The following is a 24,006-nucleotide window of genomic DNA, read 5'->3' on the forward strand; positions in this document are numbered from 1 at the left end:
TTAGCAAAAACTCAAGAAGAGAAAATATATGGAAGTGTGCTGGCCTTTTGTCCTTGGTGACTGTCCACATGTTTAACTTTTCTGAGTTGATGTTCGTGGCAAATTTGACTTAGTGATTTTATGTATGCTTACCAGCTAAAGTAATACATATTTTAAATCAACTTTCAGTAACCTGCACAGAGTGAAGCACATAAATGAAAAGGAATTAACGAAAGGCTACATACAATATGTATATTACTGCCCCAAAACAATGCCATTTCACAAGATATTTGCTTTGTTTTGCATGCAGAATAGGAAATTACTCTCAATAATCATTTATACATTTACCCTTTAAGTGCTTCTGACCAAGGAGGTATAAAACAAGAGCTGGCAAGAGGGAAAGGATCTTCTCTGTTGACTAAACAAGCAGTTTAGGTATTTAAGAGCCAACATAGAAATACGTCTGAGAATGGTGACTGCCCTCATTTTGATTAAAGCTTCCTGAATTCACTATTGGGTCAACAGGGATGTATCACACACACACACACACACACACACACACACACATCTCCCACCTCAATTTTTTTCAGAATAATTGCCTGGAGCAGAGGTGTTCCAGCTGCTTTCTGGGGAGCCCCCTGATTCTTCCAACCTGTGTTGGGGTCCAGGAAAGGAGAAACCTTGGCGCTTAACCAAGGATTTAGCAGGCTTCTGAGACTCAAGTTTCCTGTGTGCCCACCACTCCCCACCCGTGTGCTCACCCCATCTCCAACACCCTCTCTACAAGCTGTAACTAGAATGCTCTGCTTTTTCTTATTTATGTGATAGGGTTCCAAGTAAGGTTTCTTTCATAAAGATGTTTTTGCTTCTAAATACAAAATTTTAAAACTACTGCAGTTTGGCTGGAATGTTAGTTATTCATTTATTTAATAAGCATTATTAAACATCAACTATATGCAAAGAACTCTACTAATGACTGAGGATTAAGAAAGGGAGAATAGTGGGGAGTGGCAAGGGTGAGGAGTGGAAAGAACATAAGAACATTGTAAACACAGGGGACAGTACATGGTAAGATCTTGTAGCAGGGGGAGACAATGGTGTAAGTCACGGTAAATATTTTTTACATAATGTTATTTGACTGTTCAAGTGCTTGTTATGAAGAATAATACCAAACGCTGACCAATGCTTAAGGAGAATGAAGATTGTGAACCAGTAGATCTGGCAATGCAGAAACTCCAGTGACCTTAATTCTGTTACAAAAATCTCGGTAGGGAGATATGAACAATATTAAGAAGAAATGATGAACTTGGTGATATGGTTTGGCTGTGTCCCCCCCCAGATCTCATCTTGAATTGTAGCTCTCATAATTTCCACGAGTTATGGGAGGGACCTGGTGGGAGACAATTGAATCACAGGGGTGGTTTTTCCCATACTGTTCTCCTGGTAGTGAATAAGTCTCATGAGATCTGATGGTTTTATAAGAGGAAACCCCTTTTGCTTGGTTCTCATTCTTTCTTGTCTGCTGCCATGTAAGATGTGCCTTTGTCTTCCATCATGATTGTGAGGCCTCCCCAGCCACATGGAACTGTGAGTCCATTCACTCTCTTTTTCTTTATCAATTACCCAGTCTCAGGTGTGTCTTTATCAGCAGTGTGAAAACGGACTAATATACTTGGGGAATGAGGTAATAGCAATATAGGCAGATTCAAAAGAAATTTAAAAGAATTGCTATGATAAGGAATTTGAGTGAAGAGATGATAATGACCATGAAGATTCTAACATGGTGGCTAGAATGATAGAACAAACTTAGAGAGAATGAGATCAGCATCGTTTTGGACATATGAGACTTGAGGTACTTGAAATTTCAAGTTCAAAAGCCTAGCAGCCTTCTGGAACTACAACCCAACAAATGCAGCAGGACTCAAAATAGATGGAAGGTATTTGGAGACACTTAAAGTTCATGAAGTTATCTAGAGACATATCAGGCACTCAATAATTCGAGATCTTTTACATTAAAGATTAAAATGCAATTTTAAATATCTACCAGGTAAATCCTAAGTTCCCTTTTATAAATTCTTTCCCCACTATGGGAAAGACACAACACATGAGAAAAAAAATAAAAGACAGGAGGAGTATTTAAAGAAAATCCAAAAAGAATAATGACAAAGGCATTGACTCAAAGAAAAGAGCCACTGGTATTAAGAAAACTACACAGATGAAAGGGCTGGGAAACAAAAGGACAAGCCAAGGACATTTAGTGGGGGAAGAAATGTGGAAAATAATGAAAAAGAATCAAAGGGGAAAATAAGAAAGGAAATGGAAAAAATTGGGGAAAATATGAAAACTTGAAAGTTCCATGGACATAAAAACATGTTCTTTTCATTGCATAATACCTAAAAAACAACCGACGAGGAGGGCTATAGCTGCTCTTTAAATCTTTCAGAAAAATCATTTAACTTTTCTTGAACATAAGAGAGCTAAGTTCTCAAGGTAACAAACCAGCCTCAAAGTTTAAAAAAGACAGATGCCTGTGAAGAGAGTCAAACATAAGCCCTGGCCACGTGGCGTCGAGTATGGGAGGAAAATAAGATGCCACATAAAGGGATAAAAAGATTTTAGATGAAAGTTGTTGATGAATTGCTAACGGCTCAGTGTGAACTTACCTGAAAGTATAAGAGTCCTTGGCAGCCACAGACATAAAGAATATTTATAACACTTTACAGGCTCTTCTCCACCACGATCATCATGTACTAATGAGAGTATAATGCCAAAGGGGCAGGGCGGGAGGCCACAGAAAACTTCCCTTGGCCTATGTGCTTGGGAGAGGGGAGGGGTAGCCTCCACTGCAGGAGAGGCAAAAAGCCCCATCTAGATCCTTTCCCCCTATCTCTCTTACCAAATAAATGCCTTAAGAGTGTGGGGAAAAGGCAGGGCACAGGTAGAGCCCAACTGCAGCTAGGAGAAGCAGACAGGAAAACAAAACCAAAAACTTGTACCACTGGGAAAGGAGGAAAAAACCATCCTGGGCTCTGACCATTCAAGATCTCTTATGACTGAGGGAAAGGCAGAAAACTTTTTCCCTAAAAGATCTACCAAAGGTATAAGGCTATCATATGGATAGTATGGAGTATGGATATCATGCGAAAGAAGGGCAGAATCATTTGGAAAGTTCCACTCTTGAGACCCAGGTTCACAGGGCCTGCCTAAGACTGGGACTAAAAAGAGGACATCAGGAAAGGCCCCTTTACCTCAGCCCCAACACCAGGCTAGCTAGCACTAAGTATCAAGTTACAATAGTCTACCACTGAGGGAAGGGCAAGGACAGAGAGAAAACCTACTCAAAGGTATGGGCTCCTAGGGAAGACCAAAAGTTGAGGTGGAACATGATCATTGAGAAATATCCTAAAGATTCAACCCCCAACTTAACTACAAGATAGCCCGGGAGGAAATTTGAAGACTGTAATACAATGAAGGTAACCACAGCAAAACAAACAAACCCCTTTCAACTTCTGATTACACTGACTTAATGCAGCCCACCACAACAATAGACAGGCATGCCCATTACTCAGGCATAAATACAATTTACCAGAGTCTCTATTGTCCTAAACACAATGCCTGGTTTCAACCAACCAAAAAGTATAAGACTATAAAAAAAAAAAAAAACCACTGTTAAGAAGCAAAGGAGATATGACCCAATTGTTGAAACAATCAGACAAAGAATTTAAAATAAATTATTGTGTTAAAAGTTCTAGGGGAAAATGTGGACAACATGCATGGACAAATGGAAAATTTTAGCAGAGTGATGAAAACTAATAGAAAGACCCAAATAGAAATGCAACAATGAAAATCATAAGTGATAAAGAATTACTGTGACAGGTTCCTCAATAGATTCAACACTGCCAAGCCCATGGAGGAAAAAAGTTAATGAACTTAAAGATGACTAAATACAAGTTACCCAATCTGAAATGTTGAAGGAAAAAATAATTAAGAATACAGAACAGAACATCTAAGAGCTATGAAATAATATCGAGAGGTCTAACACATGTGTAATTGGAATCCCAGTGTACACAAGAAAGAAGAGGGAATGAGAAATAATTGAAGAAATAATGGCCAACATTTTCAAAAACTAACAAAAAAATCAGACTGCAGATCCAAGAAGCTCAGAAAACACTAAGAATCACCACCGTACCACCACTTAAAAACCCTTCACTTGGGCACATCATGTTCCAACAGCTGAAAAACAAAGATAAAGTGAAAATCTTGAAGGCAGTCAGAAGAAAACACATATTACATGAGGAAGAATAAAGATAATGATTATAGCACATTTCCTTTCTGAAACTATGCAAACCTCATAGGATGAACTGGAAAGTGTTCTCAGCTCTTGTCTTTTATGGAAGAGTCGGTGGAAGAATAATATTACTTCTTTAAATATTTGACAGTGACACCATCTGGGATGGGAGAATTCTTTGTTGAAAAAATTTTACTATGAACTTGATTTTAAAAATAGATATAAGACCATTCATGTTGTTTTTCTTGAGAAAATCCTTAAGACTTCAGAGTTTGTGTTTGTACACAATGGACTTTGAGGATGGGGGAAAGGGTTGGAAGTGGGTGAGGGATAAAAGACTACAAATTGGGTTCAGCCTGCACTGCTTGGTGATGGGTGCACCAAAATCTCACAAATCACTAAATACTACCTATTCCCAAAAACCTATGGAAATAAAAACATTTTTTAAAGAAGGTTAATTTAAAAAAAGAGAGTTTATAAAGAAATTTGTTCATTTCATCCAATTTGTGAAATGTATTGCCATAAAGTTTCTTATAAAATTTCTTTATTATCCTTTTACTGACTTCATGATCTGCAGTTCCCTCTTTCATTTCTATATTGGTGGTTTGCATCTTTTATCTTTTTCTTTGGTCAGTCTGGTTAAAGACATCAATTTTATTAACCTTCTCAAAAAACAAGTTTTAGATTAGTTGAACCACATTGTATTCAAAGGGAGGGTTAAAAATAGCTTACTCTGATGAAGGAACAGCAAAGGTGAAACTTGAGAGAGTCTATCAGTGCAAGTGTCCTAAAATGAATAAGAAATCGGGGAGTTCTAGGAGCAATGATTGAAAAAAAAGAAAGAAAGCAGCAACAACAACAATGTGGGTGGAGTGTGGAAACAAGAGAGGAGACTGTTGGAATAAGAGGTCTGGTTGGAAAACAGAGGCTATATGACACTGTTTTTATGGTAAGGATTATATGGTAAGGATTTACATGGGAATTTATACTGAAAGCAAATGGAAGCTACTGACAGGTATTACATAGCAGAGTAACATGATAAGTTCATTTTGAAAAGCTCTGTCTGGCAGTAGGATGGGAAATAAGTTGGAGTTGGGGAGCAGAAATGGAAAAGAATAATTAGGTGGTTGTTACAGCAATTTAGGTGGGAGTAGGGATTTAGACTGGGAGGTGGCAAAGAAATTGAAAGATTCAAATGATGATAAGTAATGATTTATGATTGACTTATTGATTTATTTTTTATTTGTGGTAATAAATAGGACATTTAGTTAGCTCTTATTACATACCAGGAATTAGTCTAAGCACTTTATGTGAGTTTAATACAAGACCATGCAACTGGTAGTAGGAAGAGCAGGGATGAAAGCCAGGCAGAACCTTTGCTCTAAGTTCTTGCTCTTACTGCCTCTTGGATGTTAGGATTAAAGAAAGGAGAAAATATAAGGATGAATCTCTGGTTTCTGGGTTAAGTGACTGGGTACTAATTACTGAAATAAGAAACATGAGAGAAAAAGCATGTTTTGGAAAGAAATGATAAACTCAGCTTTAGATAAAACCAAGAGAGACATTTTATCACAATCTTAATAAATCCAAATCTGCAAGGACAAATGAGGAAGTCCTCTTTATGGTATCATGATAAAGAGTTCATTTATACACCCTGGAAATTATTAAAGGCCATTTAGTTAAATATAAACATAAACACTGTCATGTCCCATGTCAACAATGGACCACACATACAATGGTAGTCCCATAAAATTATTATGGAGCTGAAAAATTTCTATCACCTGATGATTTCTTAGCCATAACCTTGTAGCCCAGTGCATTACTCACATGTTTGTGGTGATGCTGGTGTAAACAAACCTACTGTGCTGCCAGTCATATTAAAGTATAGCATGTACAATTATGTACAGTACATAATACTTGATAATGGTAATAAATGACTATGTTACTAGTTTATGTATTTACTATACTATACTTTTAATCCTTATTTTAGAGTACATTCCACTAGTACAACCACTATGGAAAACAGTATGGAGATTCCTTAAAGAACTATAAGTAGAATTACCATTCCATCCAGCAATCTCACCACTGGGCACCTACCCAAAGGAAAAGTCATTATATGAAAATGACATATGCACACACATGTTTATAGCATCACAATCCGCAGTTGTAGGGATATGGAACCAACCTAAGTGCCCATCAACCAAGGAGTGGATAAAGAAAATGTAGTATCTATTCACTATGGAATACTATTCGGCCATAAAAAGGAATGAAATGTCTTCTGCAGCAACTTGGATGGAGCTGGAACCCATTATTCTAAGTAACTCAGGAATGGAAAACCAAATATCCTATGTTCTCACTTAAAAGTAAGAGCTAAGCTACGAGGATGCAAAGACATAAGAATGATATGGACTTTGGGAACTGAGGAGAATAAGAGTGGGAGGGGAGTGAGGGATAAAAGACTACATATTGCCTGTACTCCACTCAGGTGAAAGTTTGTACCAAAATCTCAGAAATCACCATGAAATAACTTATTTATGTAACCAAAACCACCTGTACCCCCAAAGCTATTGAAATAAAAATAAAATTTTAAAGAACGAGTATACTCCTAATACTTTTTTAAAAAGTTAACTGTGAAACACCCTCAGGAAGGTCTTTCAGGAGGCATTCCAGAAAAAATCATTGCTATCACAGGAGAGGACAGCTGCATGCAGGTTATTCCCCATGAAACGGGGACGCAGAGGTAGAAGACAGTGATATCAATGATGTTGGCCCTCTGTAGGCCTAGGCTAATGTTGTACGTGTGTGTGTGTGTTTACCAAAAAAAAAATTTTAAGTGAAAAATAAAAATAGAAATAGAAAAATAAAAAAACTTACAGAATATGGATATAAAGAAAAAATATTTTTGTATAGCTATACAAAATAAGTGTTATTATACAAAACTAAGTACTATTACAAAAATGTCAGAAAGTTTAAAAAACATATATAAAGTGAAAAAGTTATAGTAAGTTATTTATTACTGAAGAAAAAAATTCTATAAACTTAGTGTAGCCTAAGTGTACAGTGTTTATAAAGTCTCCAGTAGTGCACAGTAATGTCCTAGGCCTTCATATTCATTCACCACTCACTAACTGACTCACCCAGATCAACTTTCAGTCCTATAAGCTCCATTCATGATATGTATCCTAGAAGTACCATTTTTTATCTTTTAAACCACATTTTTATTGTATCTTATGTTTAACAATGTTTAGATATGCAAATACTTGCCATTGTGTTATAATTGCCTAGAATATTCAGTACATCAACAGATTTGCAGCTGGGAGCAATAGGCTACATCACGTAGCCTAGGTTTTTGGTAGGCTACACCAGGTTTGTGTAAGTACACTCTATGATGTTCACACAATGACTAAATCACCTAATGACATACTTCTCAGAACATATTCCCATCATGAAGTGATACATGGTTGTAATTAATTATAGATACAGATATAGATAAATTACCAAGGATAAACAAACAAAATAGTTCTTTGGAGTTTCAGTTTTGGTAGCTTATATAGCACTAGTCTTCTTGCAGCTATCAATTATAAACTCTGTACAAAATATTTTAAAAATTTTGAAGGTAATGGGGAGAAGGTGGAAATTGAAGGGGGTTTGACCCTTGAAAAAATGGAACCATATTAAATGAAATATATGTTTAATAAGCTTATCATCTGAATTAACTACTCAGGTCCACACTGCACATGGTATCTAGAAATGAAGCAGAAAGGTACAGTCTTTTAGGTATAAAGAGTCTGAAAAAGGTGAATGGTACGTCTGGAAAAGTTGTAAAACTGGGAGACATTTTAGAAAGAAAGAGTGAAAATGGAAAGCTTTAAAATTGCAAGTAAATTGCCTCCAAATCCTGAAAGATCCCTAAGCTGTGCACAGTTGAAACTCCAAGGAGTTCAACGGGAAAACAATATCTGGAAGTCTGAAAGATGTAACCAGAATTTTCAGCTGCTGCCCAACACAAGAAAGAGAGATATTTGGATGGACATCCTTCTAAGTCAGACGTTCTTGATAAACACCTTGGTCTTTTTATTGAAATCTCAGAAGAGTCATGCCTCAGAGTAAAAACTACTTCCCAAAACTAAGGAATTGCCTCTAGGACTAAGGAAAATACAAAAAATAGACCTGCCCCCCAAAAGAGAAACCAAGCCTCCACTTATTGAAATAACCTACCAGTAATTTAGCTGCATACTAGAATATAAATTGACACTCTTCAGAGAAAAATAACAAATCCGACATCTCAACAATGCATTGCCCAGAATATCTAAAATATAACAAAAATATATAAGAAAATATGACCTGTAGTCAAGGGAAAAGTCAGTTAAAAGAAATTTACCAACAAATGGACAAGGAAGTTAAAATAACTATGATTACTATGTTACGGTGTATAGGGCATACTACATAGTGGGTGAAACTATGGGAAATTTTAGAAGCAATTTTGAAAAGTTACAAAAAATATAAATAATGCAACTGAAAAAATATAGTATATTAAATAAAATAAAATTATATGGGATTAATAGCTGATTGAACAGAATGAAGAATACATCAGTAAACTTAAAGATAAAACAAAGCACAGAAAGAAAAGAAAATTAGAAAAAGTTGAACAATGCACCAAAAGCATCCAATGTATGTGAGTTTCAGGAAGTCTAATATATGTGATTGCAGCCAGAAAAGGAGAGGTGAGAGAGAGGATGGGGTAGAAAAAAATGAAGAACTAATAGCTAATTTTTTCCAACTTTGATTCATGAAAAATATCAGCATACAGATCCAAATAACCGAAAAATTTTTAAGCAAGATAAACCTCTAGCTTGACCCTCTGATAGCGGGGGAAAGGAAATAAAATAAACATTAGCAATAAAAAAAAATCTACCAGATACTAAAAAGATAAAAATAATTCTAAACAATATTATGATAATAAATTCACCAATCTAGATAAAATAAATTTTTAAAAAACAAAAATTTGTGTTCAAAGGTGCTACAAGAAAATAGAAAATCTGAATAGTCCTCTATCTAATATAAAAATGAAACTCATGATTAAAAACCTTCCTATAAAGAACACTAGAAGCCCAAATGACCTCGCTAGTAAATTCTATCAATGAGCTAAGGAAAAATTACACCAATGTTACACAAACTCTTTAAAAAATGAAAGGAAGTGGGACCAGTTCTCAACTAATTTTATGAGGCCATCATAATACTTACATCAAAACCAGACAATAATTATTGCTATAAACTAAATTACAGACCAATATTTCCCATAAATGTTGATGCAAAAAAGTTTTAAATATAATACAATTTTTATTTTATATATACTTGATTTACTAATATTATTAGTAAATATTAGTAATATCAGTAAATATCATTAGTAAATATATATTAGATATATAAGTACATATACTAATATAGATACATATATTCTAATACATAGAGATACATCTATTTATAATACAATTTACATGATATTACTATTTATTACTATTTATAAGTATATGTATATATAGTAATATATACTTATATATACTAATATACTAATACTAACATACTATTAGTATATGTATATGTATATACTAATTAGTATATGTATATACTAGTATGTATACACTAATATGCATATACTTATATATCTATTTATATTACTATATATTACTATTTATAGTATTACTATTTATAGTATATTACCATTTATTACTACATATACTAATATATATATCTATATCCCTCTCAGTGGGATTTAATCCAAGTATGTAAGGTTGGTTCAATGTTCAAAAAAATCAACAAACATCACAATAGATGTGGAAAAGCTAATGCAAATTTTGATACCCATTCATGATTAAAACTCTCAGCAAACTAGTAACAAAAGGAAATTTCCTCAATCTAATAAAGGAAAAGGCATCTATGAAAAACCTGTAACTAACATTATACTTAATGATTAAAGACTGAATACTCTCCCCCTTCTAAGATTAGTAACAAAGTAAGCATGTTCACTCTCACTACTTTTATTAAACATTGTACCAAAGGTCCTTGGCAATGCAATAAGGTAAGAGAAAGAAATAAAATGCATAAACACTAGATTGGAAGAAATAAAATTGTCCTTATCTGCAGGCAATATAATTGTATACATAAAAATTCCTAAGTAACCCAAAATAATCTATGAACTCTAGTAACAAAATTTAGTACATTTGCAGGATACAAGGACAATAAAAACCATTGTGTTTCTATATGCTGGCAACAAACAAATGATAAATAGAATTCAAAAGCACCATTTATAATAGTATCAAAAAACCATAAAATACCCAGGAATAAGTTGAATATAAGCTGTCCAAGACATTTACTCTGAATACTACCAAACAATGTTGAGAGAAATTAATGAAGACTCAAATAAATAGTCAGATGGCCCATTTTTATTGATTGAGATAAACAGTATTAAGACACCACTTCTCACTAAATTGATCTTTAGATTCATGTTATCTCAATAAAAATCCTAAAAAGTTTTTGTAGAAACTGACAAGCTAATTTTCAAAATGTATGTAAAAATGAAAAGAGCTAGGATAGCCAAAACAATCTTGAAAAAGTAGAAAAAAGTTGGAGTACTTACACTACCTAATTTCAAGATTTACGATAAAACTACAATATCAACTAAGTGTTGCAATGACATAAGAATAGACAAAATACAACCGAATGTTGAAAGAGGCCCACCATCATATGGTGAACTGGCTTTTACGTATGTGCAAAACAATACTTTTGGCCACCAAAGGAAAGTCTCTTCAACAAATGGGACTGAAACAACCGGATATCTATATAGGAAGAAAATTGATCCTTGACTCCTACTTCAAACTCTACATACAAATTATTTTGAGATGAATCATTGACATAATATTAAAGATAAAACTATAATGCTTCTATAAAAGAAATTGCCGTATATTTTCACAAATATAAGGTAGACAAAAAATTTTTACACAAGACAGAATGGACCAGAGAAAATTTTGAAAAATTAGACTTCATCAAAATTCAAAACTGCTCATCAAAAGACATCACTAGTAAAATGAATAAGCTAGCCACAGATAGGGTGAAAGAATTCATAATACCTATGTGTGTGAAGGATTGTATCTAGGAAATTTATAACACTTGTATAGCCCAGTGATAAAACAGATAACCAAATAAAAACAACAGGGAAAGACACTTCATTAAAAAAGATATAAAAATGACCAATATGTACACAAAATGTTTTCAACATTATCAGTTGCCAGGAAAATGCAAATTAAAACTACAATAAACTATTCCTGCCTACCAGCCGCAATGGCTAAAATTAAAAGATTTATCTACCAAGTATTATACTGTAAAACAACTGATACTCTAATGTGTTGCAGGTAGAAGTGAAAAATGGTATCATTACTTTGGAAAAGTATTTGGTAATTTTTTATAAAGGTAAACATATACAACCCAGTGACCCAACCATTCTACTTCCAGCTATTTATTTACCCAAAAGAAATGAAAACATATTTCCACAAAAGTTTGTACAGAAATGTTTATAGCAACTTTATATTTATAATAGGCCAAACTGGAAATAGCCCAAATGCCTATGAACAAGCAAAAGGTTAACAAACTGATACACTCGTGCCATTAGAAGAAACAAATCACTGACACAGACAACATGGATGAATCTCAAAATCATGTGGAAAAAAAGAAGCCAAACAAAAAGTATGATAACATTGATCTAAAGTTCCAGAAGAGGCAAAACAAAAACCTGATGATAGATATCAGAATAGTAGTTGTGTGGGGTGGTTGTAAGGGAGAATGGAGAGTAATGGCAAATGAATCACAAGGGAGCTTCCTGGGGTGATGGCAATGTTCTAAATCTTAATTGAGTTGGTTATTTTATGGGTACACATTCATCAGAGTCTTTGAACTCTATCATTAGTATCTATGCATTTACAGTATATGTTCAACCTCATAAAATAGCAAAAAAAAAAATGTCTCTTTGAGTGACCACTAAAAGGACCATTTTGGCCATGTTTATAAGTTCTGGTAACTTGTGCCAAATCTATCAAGTTTGCCAAAAAAAAAAAAAAGAATTTACTATATTATTCAGATATTTCCCTACAGTTTCAATAAACATATAAAGTTAATAGATGATGAAATATAAATTGCAATCTAATACAAACAGTAAGATTCAGAAGAAAGATGATGAAGAAAAAGTACCTCCAAAAAAGAACTTCAGGAGAATTAGATGATGCAGGTATATTCAAAGAAAGAATGTGATGAGAGGATCAATTAAACAATGGTATTTCTAATCTTTCCATCAATATTATCATTTGTTTGGATTTATTCTATATTTATATTATATCTTTGTTTATATTTTATGTTTTACTTATTAAATACTGTTGACGATTAAAACAAAAGGATATGATATGATCACTTAAATTTCTAGAAAAGCAATCTGAACTCTAGATGTTTTGGTCAAGAGATCACTCTTCTTCCTGTAGTTAGATGTGGCCAATTCAAAGAACCAATTAAACCATAAATTCTTGGATTTTCGTGAAGCTGGGTTTATTTGCAAATCCCCTCCCCCCTTCTGCGAGGTAAAGGACAGGAAATGAAAAGGTTATTTTCTGCTTGAAAGGTCTTGGTAGTTTCACACACACAAAGGTACCCCAGTCATAATCACACCACCTAACAATGAACTGTTCAGAGCTCTTTTACATTCAAATGTGAAGATTCACGAACATCTCCAAAGCATTCCTAACCCCCAATCTCTTTTAAAAAGTAATTGTTTTCAAAACTCCTCCTTATGTTTCTCTAGCAAACAGCTGCACAAGATAAACAAAGTGAACAATCGTACAGTATAGATGCTCTGTGCAGAGCCTAAATAAAGCAAGCTACACAATTGATGAATTCCTTTACAAACCATTTCTAACACATAATGCAGGACAAGCCGAAAGCAGACCATGTGTTACACCACAAGGTCCCTTAGCTGTGCAAATCATTAGAATTTGATCTTGATCCCAGGGTGTTTACAATTGTGTGATACAGTCTTTCCACCATGTTACTCAAACTATCCTTGTGTTATATACTTTGTATACTATGTCCGCTTTGACCACTCATGCAAGGTATAGCATGATAAACTGGAGGAATTTAATTGCAATTGGGTGTAATTGATTCAAAATTTTCTAATAAACTCAAATGAATGATAATTTCCTGATACATTCTTTCTTTTTTAAATCAGCAGTAAGAGAAGCATATTCCTAATACATTCTAAATGAGGCATGTTATTACAGCTGAATTATCACAAAAGACTTCCTTGCATGTAGTCATACTGGCCTGAAACAGCAAGGAATCTGTGGCTCACTAATAAATGCATGGTAATCACATGTTTTCTTATTTTCTAGATGACTTCATGGATTATTTAATTTTAAATGTACTCTACACTTAAAGGTGATTGAAAGCCAAATTCTGCAAGAATCTTGGAACAATTCACTCTATAGTTAATGTTCTGTGGTTACTTATAGTGGGATGTTTAGAAATATCTGAGAAATCTAGAAAACGGGAAACCTTATTGAAACTGTAATTTCTCTTGGCTTGAAACAAATTACAAAACTCAGTGCTGTTTGAGATAGTACTCATAAGCTAAAAGAGCCCTTCCTGGCTGGGCGTGGTGACTCACACCTGTAATCCTAGCACTTTAGGAGGCCGAGGTGGGCAGGTCACGAGGTCAGCAGTTCGAGACCAGCCTAACCAACAGGTGAAACCCCGTCTCCACTAAAAATACAAAAAAAATGACCCAGGCATGGTGGCGCATGTCTATAATCCCAGCTACTCAGGAGGCTGAGGCAGGAGAATAGCTTGAACCTGAGAGGCAGAGGTTGCAGTGAACCAAGAGGGCACCACTGAACTCCAGCCTGGACAACAGAGTGAGGCTCTGAGACTCTGTTTTAAAACAAAAAAAAAAAAAAGTCCTTCCCATCTTTTGTCATATACTTACTATTTTTCTTTCTCTTGTCATTCTTTTTAATTTTTTCATCTAGTTATTTTGCTTTTTATTCATTTTTTCCTCCTCTTGTGTCTACGTCTTAAGATCACCTGCCAGAGAATTCTCAAGCATGATAGTCTCCCTTGTGGCCATCTTCACTACACAACTCTCAATTCGAATCTTCTAGACCTGACTACAGTTTGGCACTACTGATGTAGCTTAAATACTAATGACAATTCTAGGTTCTTTGGCTTATTGAGCCTTCCAGGACAGTCTCAGTTATTCCAAGAAAATAACTGCTCCAGTTAGTGCCTGCTTCCTCAGCCCAATCCTGAAAAATTTGGACAGGAATGTACTGGAGAACCATTCTTATTTGAGAGCAGGGACTAGGTGGGAAGCAGTTCCCAATTACACTACATCTGAACTCACATTTTTGTAGGGCATGATATGATAGGCTTTTTACTGTGTAGACTGAGTGTCTACTATGTAACAGTTGCTTTTCGTACACTACATACAGAGCCCTGATCAAGACTGGCAATATTCCTATTTGCACGGAGCTCATGTTTGCATAGTGTAGGGATAGGGACAAAAACAGACAATAACTAACGAATAAGCAAGGTATTTCCTTCATAGACATAAATATTATCTAAACATAAAAGTAAGTGAGGAGACCATGATTGTAGATGGAGGCCCAAGTAGGGGTGCAAAGTTACTGTAGTTTGAGCAGTCAGGTAAGACATTTCTGGGGAGGAAAACTTGAGAGCTGTGCAAGAATAAATCCTGTGGTGATCTGGAGTGAAAGGAAAGCATCCCAAGTAGATGGAATGGCTAATGCAAAAAGCCTTCAGACCAGGATGTTCTTGAAGTGTGGGAGAAACAAATAGAAGCCCTGTGTGGCACAGCATAATGAGTAACGGGATCACAGAGGTGGGCAGAAATTGCTGACAGGGTTTTAGGCTATCGCCCTTCATGATAATTCTATGAATTTCCCATAAGAAGACATTAAAGTGATTTAAGCAAAGAAGTCTTAAAAATAATCCCATTGTGTGGTGTGGATAGTATGGATGTAAGGGTCTAAGCATGAAAGTAGGCCAGTCATAAAAGACAACGTATTAGAAGATTCCATTTCCATGAGCTATGTAGAATAGGCACATCTATACAGACAGAAAGTAGCTTAGTGGTTGATTGAGTCTAGGGGGTGGGAAATGAAAGGTTTGGGAGGAAATGGGGAATCTGCTAATGGGTATGGAATTTGGAGAGGGAGGTGGTGAGAATGTCCTAAAATTAATTGTAGTGATTGTTGTGCAACTCTGAGAATATACCAAAAATTATTAATTTTGTACTTTCACAGGTACATTTTATGGTAAATGAATTGCATCTCAATGAAGCTGTTATTTGAAGAAAAAAAAAAAACGGAAAGGAGAAAAAGAATGAAAACAGGAAGACCAGTTAGGAAGTGACTGCACTAGTCCAAGCACACCAGGGGGCTAGAAGCCAAGCCCTTGAACAAATACCGTCTTGGAGCACACCCTACCTTGTCATAAGATGATCTTCAATCTGGTCTCTGCTTTACCATGCTACTTTAAGAAAGTCCCAATATGCGTTTTCTAGGGCAGCCATAACAAAGTACCACAGGCTGGGTGGTTTAAACCATGGAAATTTCTTTTCTCACAATTCTGGAAACAAGAACTCTGAGATCAAGGTGTCAGCAGAGCTGGTTTCTTCTGAGAGCCCTCTCATTGGGTTATCGATAGCTATCTTCTTGTGTCTTAAAATGATCTTCCTTCTGTACATCTTTGTCCTAATCTCCTTTTCTTATATTTAAGAACACCAGTCATCTTAGCACCCACTGTAAGGACCTCATTTTAGCCTAATTAACTCTTTAAAGGAACTGTCTCTAAATAGTCGTGTTCTGAGGTACGGGGGATTAGGCTTCAACATATGAATTTTGAAGGGGCACAATTTAGCCCATAATACTACTGTATTAGGGTTTTCTAGAGTAACAGAACTAATAGGATATATATATACACACACATAAAGGGGAGTTTATTAAGTATTAACTTACACGATCACAAGGTCCCACAATAGGCTGCCTGCAAGCTTGAGGGGCAAGGAGAGTCAGTCTGAATCTCAACACTGAGGATTGGAGTCTCATGTTCGAGGACAGGAAGCACCCAGCATGGGAGAAAGAGGTAGGCTGGGAGACTAAGCCAGTCTCGACTTTTCACGTTTTTCTGCCTGCTTTATATTCACTGATACCTGATTAGATGGTGCCCATCCAGATTAAGGGTGGATCTGCCTGCCCCAGCCCATTGACGAAAATGTTAATCTCCTTTGGCAACACCCTCACAGATACACCCAGGATTAATACTTTGCATCCTTCAGCCCAATCAAGTTGACACTCAGTATTAATCATCAGAACCACTCAACTTCTCCTGTACTAGGACTGCTAACTCAGAAACTGTCCATTCTACTGTAGCATCTAACGCTTCCAAATTTTAGATGATCATGCTGCTCAGGACCTCAGTTAGCAGAGATTAAAAGAGCTCACCAACCTCATTTGAGCTATGAGCTGTGGTCCACTTTTTTTTTTCACATATCCTGGAAGACTTCCCAGCATATTTTGAATTTACAAAATAAACAAGGCAAAATATTAGGCTTCAAGAATTCATTAAATTATTCAACATGCATTTACTGTCTCTTACTCTACGATCCTTGACCTAGATGTCAGGGGAACAAATGGGCTATGTAATTAGACACATTGAGACACAAAGTGCCCAGACAGAGAGGCAATAACTCCATTCTTTGCCTAGCAGAGCACATAAAACTGTTGTGCTTGTGTGGGTGTCAATTTGGAAGAGAAATATAAACAACCAGCACTATGTCCAGTAAGAGCCATAAAGACTGGCTGAATTAAATAGAATTAAATAGAATGTTTTCTTGGGTGGCATAGACTGCTAGCTGCCTCCAATATTCATTCTCCTCTTCTTTGGTAAGAAAACCATAACTTTAGCTGTACACATGGCTACCCAAAGAAAGACTACACTTCTCAGAGTCTCTTGTGACAAGTGTCACATTTCTTTTCTTTTTCTTTTTCTTTTTCTTGAGATGGGAGCCTCCCTCTGTCGCCCAGGCTGGAGTGCAGTGGCATGATCTCAGCTTACTGCAACCTCCGCCTCCCAGGTTCAAGCGAATCTCCTGCCTCAGGCTCCTGAGTAACTAGGACTACAGGTGCCGGCTACCACGCCTGGCTAATTTTTTTATTTTAGTAGAGATGGGGTTTCGCCATGTTAGCCAGGAGGGTCTCGGTCCCCTGACCTCGTGATTCACCCGCCTTCTGTCACATTTCTATGCAACCAGTGGAGAAATCAGTGTCAGCTAACACATATTGAGCTCTCACTAATTGCTAGTTACAATTCTAAGTATTTCACACACTTATTTATTTATTTATTTATTTTAATAGAGATGAGGTCTACCTATGATCTTGAACACCTGGGCTCAAGCAGTCCTCCCACCTCAGCTTCCTAGAGTGTTGGAATTACAGGCGTGAGCTGCCGCACCCATCCCTGACAGCTTTCTTAAGACAGGTTATATGTATGATTCATCTTTGCATTCTCACACACCCCGTGTGGTGCCTAGCAAACAGTAGTAGCAAACAAATTTATTTAAATAAATGGATTTACATATGTCTGGGATGCCTGCAATGTGACAAGCTCATTGAAGCCTACGAATAATTGCATCTTCCTCTTTACACTGTTTTGTTTTTTAATAGAAAAACTTCAATTTTGCCAATTATTCCCCATTTTAATTGTTAGTTTGAGCTCCTTCTTTCACATCCTCTAATTTGTCGACAAATTAGTATCGACGTCTTGCAAAGTCTGATGATATCTTTTTAACTTTTTTCTTCTTTTTTATATACAAGTAAAGTCTTCTGGGTTTTTTTATTGGTAGTTTTCTATTATTCTATTTTAGTAGAGACTATGTATGTTATTTTAATTTTTACCATATATATTATATATATATATGTCTGTGTGTGTATATATATATATATATATATAGTGTTACAGCTCTTCTAAAATTTGTTTAGCAGGCTTTCCAATTTTTGCCAGAAAGCCCCCTAAAAAATAAAAAATAAATAAAAAAGAATATATATATATACACACACATACACATATATTTGAAGATCAAAAGAAACATGTAAATCCTTCTTTTCAGCATATACTGTAAATATTTGGCAGAGCATATCCCAATTGAAATTCTTACATGAATTCAATAGCTATTGACCATTATAAACCCAGGGAAATCATATTGTTCTATGTGGCTGGTTGTTAGAAAGGACCTAAGGAGAGCTTTAACTAAGAGGCCAGGGACATTACTATGTATTTGTCTATTTAACCTTGATTCAAGCAATAAGAGCATTGTGAACATTTCTATGGAAGCACAACCACCCAACATAAAGCCTAGTAAGATAATAATAAAAATCCTCATCCACCTCCTCAGGCCTCTTAACACCTGCCACCCAGTGAAGATTCCTGTGGTACTCGACTCCCAACTCCCTCCTCACACACTTATTGTTACTTATGACGAGGTCCATGAATCACTCTAAAGATGCTGCCCACCCTTTAATATCCTGCACAACCCTAAATTGTGCACAGCTGAGCCATCAGCAGCTAAGGAAGAGGTTCAAAGAATAGCTATTCATGGTATAGCCACAAGATACAATGTGGAGACCAAAGGGCATCAAAAGAAAGACTCAAAGAGCAGAATGTTGGAGCGAGGCAGAGGCTTTTGAGAGAAAAGGAAACTTTGAGATGGCAGTTTGACAAGGGATTGAGACAAGTAAGCCTGTTTACGTACACAGGGTGGCTGCCTTTAATTAGTGGTCTCAGCAGGAAAAACTTGTGATGCTAAGGACATCACAAAGGACAGGTAATATTCTGATACATCTCTTAAGCACTCTGAAATCCTTGAAGTATCCAACTAGAGAAACAACTTTTAAAAAAAAATAAAAGGAGAAAGAAAGAAAGAAAATCCTGTCAGTTTATCAGATTGACTTTCTAGCTATCAGAGTTCACCCAGATGAAGTTTAAATGTATGTAGAATGTATTTTACCACATCTAGTTTGCTTCTACTTCTTCTTCTTCTTTTTTTTTTTTTAAAGACAGAGTCTCGCACTGTCACTAGGCTGGAGTGCAGTGGTGCGATCTCAGCTCACTGCAACCTCTGAAGCCCTGGTTCAAGCAATTCTCTTGCCTCAGCCTCCCAAATAGCTGGGATTACAGGCACATGCCACCATGCCTAGCTAATTTTTTTTTTTTTTTTTTTTTTGTATTTTTTAGTAGAGACGAGGTTTCACCACATTGACTAGGATGGTCTTGATCTCCTGACCTCATGATCCACCTGCCTCAGCTTCCCAAAGTGCTGGGATTACAGGCATAAGCCACCGAGCCTAGCTGCTTCTACTTTTAATTCCATGCAATATTGTATATCTGAGGAACACAAAGTAGTTGTTTAATGATAATAGTATTAGAACTACACTCTTCCTTCAAAATATGTACATGCCAAGTCAAAGCCTGAATATAAGTTAAGCAGATGCCTAAATTCATGTGACTTTACATGCAGTCCACTAAACATATAACTAATAATTTTAGTCACAAAAATAGAAATCTCTTTTATTTTTATTACATTTTACAGTTTACAAAGCACTTTGAGCAAACAGTGAGTTTCATTTATGAAACAATATTTGAAAACACATGTTTCTTATAGAAATAACTTGGAAAAATTTAAAGATAATTAAAAGCATTTTAACATCCTACACACACACACACACACACACACACAAAGAAACCTATAATAAAATTTTGCTAAATTTCTTTTCAGGGATATCCTCTATAATTTATTTATACCCAACTTTGTTCCAGAAAGGATTTAAAGTGGTTTACAATGAAATACAGTTATAGCAAAATAAATAAAAACTGTTGAGAATTTAAAAGAAAATAGCAAGGATAGAAAAGGAGACAGAAATAAAACTAATTTTTTAAAAACCAAAAGGCAGATGATGACAATGTTCATACCTGCCACCAGCCTGTCACAGTTTTAGTAACTAATGCAAAGCAGTAAGATTGCTCAGTTACACAATTTACTTAAGTGGCCATTGAGGAAGGGGGACAAACAAACAAATTTCTCAACAAAACATAGCTTTTCATTCTGTTCCCTATATATTTTTTTCAGACGGTCTTTATAAACATGTAATGAAGGAAATCTACCAATCTTATGGTAGATTTGACCATCAGATTCAAAAAGCTGTTTCTTACAGGGCCCTTCAATATAGGCTAATAAGATTCTTCAGTTAAGTCTATTCCTTACACATACATACACAAACTATATTTATAGTCATGCACCACATAAGATGTTTTGGTCAATGACAGACTGTGTATATGATGATGGTCCCATAAGATTGTAATATTTTTACTGTATCTTTTCCATGTTTAGATACACAAATACTTACCATTGTGTTATACTTGCCTACAGTATTCATCATAGTCACATGCTGTACAGGATTGTAGCCTAGGAACAACGGGCTACATCATATAGCCTAGGTGGGTAGTGGGCTACACCATCTAGAGTTGTGTAAGTACACTCTGCAATGTTCATACGTGACAAATTCTCATAATGATGCATTTTTCAGAATGCTTCCCATTCACTAAGCAAGGCATGACTCTTACTCGTATATCTTTGATTATTAAGTATATAAGATATACATATATTACATATATGTATACACACATATTTTGCTTACTTAATAATCCATTATATCAAGCATTTATACTCTAGTTTTTCAATATTTTAACACTGGGATAAATGTGTTTACATACAACTATATCTATCTCTGCTTCTTCAGGATAGATTTCTAGAAGTGGAAATGGGAACTAAATGGTATGAATATGTCAAAGTCTCTTCCCATATTCTGCCAAAATACTAGCCAAGAAATGCTGAAACCAATGTGTGCTTCCATCAGTAGACTATGAGAGTGTTCAAATCGATAGTCCTCTTAATATTACCAGCTTTTAAAATTACTGCCAAAATAAGAAGCAAAAAAAAAAAAAAAAAAAACCCAAAAAACAAAAAGGAATAGATCGTGGTTCTCTTTGGCATATGTTAAAATATTTTCACAAATGTAAAGAATAAATTGTATTTATAATTTATGGTGTGGGTTTTTTTTTTTTTTTTTTTTTTTTTTTTTTTGGTTTGTTTAATTTTTCTTTTTTTTTTATGTTGCTCAGGCTGGAGTGCAGTGGTACGATCTCGGCTCACTGCAAGCTCCACCTCCCGGGTTCCCGCCATTCCCTTTCCTCAGCTTCCTGAGTAGCTGGGACTACAGGCGTCCGCCACTCACGCCCAGCTAATTTTTTGTATTTTTAGTAGAGAAGGGGTTTCACCGTGTTAGCCAGGATGGTCTCGATCCCCCGACCTCATGATCCACCCACCTCGGCCTCCCAAAGTTCTGGAATTGCAGGTGTGAGCCACGGTGCCTGGCGGGTTTGTTTAATTTTTCTCACCCTCTAGACTATAAGCTTTGTGAAGACAAGTATCACACTTCATAGAGCCTAGAACAAGGCCTGGTACATAACTGGCAGTTAAAATTATTCCCTGCATGAATAAATGATTATATTTTTTATTTACATCAGCTTTTGTTAATAAACATTTTTGCTTGCCTTGAAATGACAAAGATTTTGTCCTTGACCAAACTCCCACCAAGTTCCTCTGAGTCCTCTTCTCAACTAGGCTCAGGCCTTAACCTTGGGCTTATAGAAACTACAGACTCTCAATACAAATTATTTCATCCATTCTTCTGCCCCAACATTAAAGACTTAAGCAAACACTGATGTGGTTTCTAAGAGCTCAAGGCTACATCCCTCGATGACCCTGGCTCCCCGCCACTTTAAAGTGCCTGGCCCCTTCAAAGAACAAACAATTTGCTGCTTATTCCAGCCAGTACTCAACTATAGCAACCTTTCTTAGAGCATTTACTCAAAAGGGCTTGAAACTGTCATCTTTCCTCTGTCCGTTTGAGATGTATGTTAATCTCCTACTACTCAAGAGTGCCTTTCTCAAAGACCTAAAAGCCAGTCCTTTAAAATGTAGAAGGATAGGGCCTCTGCTTCACAGGCTCTATGGGAGAATAGAATCTTAACTTAGATAATTCCAGCTAACAGACATAGCTGGTCTAGTTATACTGACCGATCCTTTGTAATTTCTCACTTCCCTGACTCTACTGAGCCCGCTGCTCATTCTCCTACTCCTCCCCATTCCCTCATTTTCCTGTCAAAACACCCAGTCACCTTCACACAAATCAAAGCTGAGTTCAGTTTACTATAGACCTTCTTCCCTAATGCAATTGTATATTACATATTAAGACCTGTCCCTACCGCTTTAACTAGTGTCCACCTTCCTTTTATTTTTGATAGAAACTCGTCCTTGTCCTCTTTATCATTTCAGGTATTATTGGTGAACCAAATATTCTAACAAAACTAGTTACATCTTTACAAAGAATTTAATGACAAGAATGCCAATCAATTGGTGTTTGTGTATATGTGCTTAGATTTTTTTTTTCTTATATCCCCCTGGAAGCAGTAGGCTTATATGGTTATAATTTGAATAACATGTTAAATAACTATTTGCAAGTATAAAATCCCATGGGCCATTAAAAGCTATACCATCTTTTAGCATTTGGCTAAAAACTTTGGCTAAAACTTTACTATCAGTCTCATAGTTTGTGCCAAAAAATATATTATGTTTTCCAATTGAAAAAGTATCAAATCTTCTGACTACTTTTTTAATAGTTTTCCATTAATGGTCATTGCCTTGTACATCTGTCTCTGTGTTTCAGAAGTCCACAGGTAAATAGTAATGATGGCTACCATTAAAGGGTACTGGCAAAGTATGAGGCTTGTATAAGATGCTTCAATTCCCTTCCCCGCAAAACTTAACAATAGCACAATAAAATTGACACTTCTAAAGATGAGAAAACTGAGGCTCAAAGAGGTTAAATAAATTGCCAAAGATCACAGAGCCTGTAAATAATGGAGCCATGATTTGAACCATCAACTGTTTGACTTCAAAGTCTGTGTTCTTTCCACGATGCTTCACAACCTAGACATAGTCACACATAGATTTTTGGCTCTTTCATATTTCTCATCCTTGATAACTAACATGCAGTCAAAACAAAGTGAATGAGGGGGGAAATTATACTCAGAAAAAACATTGTAATTATAAAAGAAATAAAAAGGAAAAGAAGAAAACAGTCAAGCTGTGGCAAAGCAAACTCCAAAGCAACCAAGAGGCTTATAAACCCCTAGTTTTCTTTAAAGGAGCTATATTTCCTCCCTCTAAAAACTCTGGCTTTGGAACGAAGGTGACATACTGTGGGAAGACCAAGGAAATTAAACTTTTTTCATCTTATTGATTCCTATTTCTTTCATTCCATCTGTTTCCTTGGCATGGTGAAGGGGGTGACGATCGACGCAGAGTAAGCCGGCTCTGTCAGTCAGAAGATAGGAGCTGACAAACCAGACACAGGCTTGGGAAGGCCTTCCATGAGGGAAAGAATCTGTGCCAGATGACAGGACTCACAGAGAGTCTGACAAAATGTTGCAGACAATCAGGAAGCATCTGATCCAGATTTCATAGATAATAAGCAGGCTCTTTCCTGTGTGCATGCACATAGATT

At 35.9% G+C, this 24,006-nt stretch overlaps 1 non-coding gene across 1 annotated transcript; it reads left to right on the top strand.

Moving 5' to 3' along the window:
• The first annotated feature begins 18,332 nt into the window (after positions 1-18,332).
• On the top strand, positions 18,333-18,394 carry LOC111549360. The gene has a single exon (XR_002733709.1). It is a non-coding gene; the product is annotated as a U7 small nuclear RNA (small nuclear RNA).
• Positions 18,395-24,006: the final 5,612 nt, after the last annotated feature.

The sequence above is a fragment of the Piliocolobus tephrosceles genome, chromosome 11 (assembly GCF_002776525.5).
Source record: "Piliocolobus tephrosceles isolate RC106 chromosome 11, ASM277652v3, whole genome shotgun sequence".
NCBI classification, from domain to species: Eukaryota; Metazoa; Chordata; class Mammalia; order Primates; family Cercopithecidae; genus Piliocolobus; species Piliocolobus tephrosceles.